Consider the following 2,277-nt stretch of genomic DNA (forward strand, 5'->3'; position numbering starts at 1 on the left):
TACTTATTTATTTAGAAAGAGAGAGAGAACAAAAAGAAAGAGAAAGAGGGAGGGGAAGAGGGGGAGGGAGAGAGAGAATCCCAAGCAGGTTCCACGCTGTCAGTGAAGAGCCCGACGCAGGGCTCCTCTCACCAACTGTGACATCGTGACCCGAGCCAGAATCAAGAGTCGGACGCCTAACTGACTGAGCCCCCCGGGTTCCCTGAGACTTTCAGACTTTTAAAACTACCACCCCTCCTTTGGAACATGATTTCCTGGAAAGAAGCAGCAGGCACCGGTGAATTTGGCTAACTCCCAGGAGACATGGTGGACTCCTCCTGCACGCTCTGTGAGCTGCAGTTTGCAGATGACAGAAATGACACACAACTTCTGCTCTAGAGACCCCCTCCTCCAAACCAGTTTACATTCATTAGCCGGAGTTATCACGAGCAAACTCACAACCTTCAGTTTCTTTTTGGTTAGTCAAGGGGGAGTCCATGCTTCAGCAAACACTTCTTGCTGTGCCTATACAAATACTACAAGCCAAGTAGAGCAATTTCTTGTTTTAGGTTTTTATTTACCTACGTCATCTCTACAGCCCACGTGGGGTTCGAACTCACGACCCCAAGATCAAGAGTCACATGCTCCACTGACTGAGCCAGCCAGGTGCCCCCAAATAGAACAGTTTCTGACTAGGCTAAAAGAAAAACCACCTGATTCTCTACAAGAGACCAGCTGGACTTTGGGACATGTTTCCATGGCCTGAGTTTGGTCATCTAGGCCCCAGTCTCCAAGGATTATTGTGAAGACTAATCATCAACTTGTTTCTAGCAACTCATGGGGTGCATTTGGCCGATGTATCCTGTCCAGGGTCTTTTTTTCTCTCTTTTGTAATTTTTTAAAAACATTTATTTCTGAGAGACAGAGAAACAAGTGAGGGAGGGACAGAGAAAGACAGAGACACAGTATCCAAGGCAGGCTCCAGGCTCTGGGCTGTCAGCACAGAGCCTGGCATGGGTCTCAAACTCACTGACCGTGAGATCATGACCGGAGCTGAAGTCAGATGTTTAACAGACTGAGCCACATAGGCGCCCCATGTCCTGCCAGAGTCAACAACTCACCCTACAATGAAAGGAGCAGGAAAGGTGTGTGTGGGTGGCTTGGTCGGTTGAGCGCCCAACTCTTGGTTTCGGCTTAGGTCAGGATCTTCCGGTTTGTGGGATTCAGCCCCGAGTCAGGCTCGGTGCTGACAGTGCAGAGCCTGCTTGAGATTCTCTATCTCCCTCTCTCTGTGCTTCTCCTGCTCATGGTCTGTCCCTCTCTTTCAAAATAAATAAGTAAACATAAAAAATTTTTAAAGGAGCAGGAGAGACCACCCCTAACTCTACAGACAACATTCTCTGATCCACCCCCAGATCAGCAAAATCTTGGCAGTGGTGATGATCAGAATACACAAATTCATGTCCTGTGGCCTGATTTCATCTGATCTTGGACAAAAGAGGAGAATGAGTTGGGGTACCTGGGTGGCTCAGTTGGTTAGGTGTCCGACTTCGGCTCAAGTCCTAATCTCACAGTTCATGGGTTCAAGTCCTGCATTGGGCTCTGTTCTGACAGCTCAGAGCTTGGAGTCTGCTTTGGGTTTTGTGTCTCCTTCTCTCTCTCCACCCCTCCCCCACTTACACTCTGTATCTCTCTCAAAAAATAAAAATTAAAAAAAAATTAGAAAAAATATTTTTAAAAGGGGCGTGAGAAAGCAATTTGGCCCCTGACATCTAGGAGCTGACCTGGAACTCACAACAAGGCCCTGGTGTCCTCCTGTTGAACATGAACTATTTCTTTTTACTTTATATATTTTAAAATTTATTTTTGAGAGAGAGAGAGACAGCACGAGCAGGGGAAGGTCAGAGAGAAAGGAAGACACAAAATCTGAAGACAGGCTCCAGACTCTCAGCTAGCTGTCAGCACAGAGCCCGACGCGGGGCTCAAACCCATGAACCACAGGATCATGACCTTAGCTGAAGTCGGACGTTTAATGGACTGAGCCACCCAGGTGCCCCTGAACATGAACAATTTCACAGATCACCAACATCAGACATGGCCACTCTGTGTCTGTGATGGCTCAAGACAAAAACAAGACTAATAAATATCATCTAACTCCTCAAAAGGACTGACCGCCCCCTCTGCTAGCGCGTATGAATTTATGCCCACTTCTTTATGAATCACTCCATTCTCCTCACCTTCCAGATAAGAATTAAGCTACCCAATCATAGAACTACTCCACTTCCTGATGGCCTCCAA

This window comes from Suricata suricatta, chromosome X (genome assembly GCF_006229205.1).
Source record: "Suricata suricatta isolate VVHF042 chromosome X, meerkat_22Aug2017_6uvM2_HiC, whole genome shotgun sequence".
Lineage (NCBI taxonomy): Eukaryota > Metazoa > Chordata > Mammalia > Carnivora > Herpestidae > Suricata > Suricata suricatta.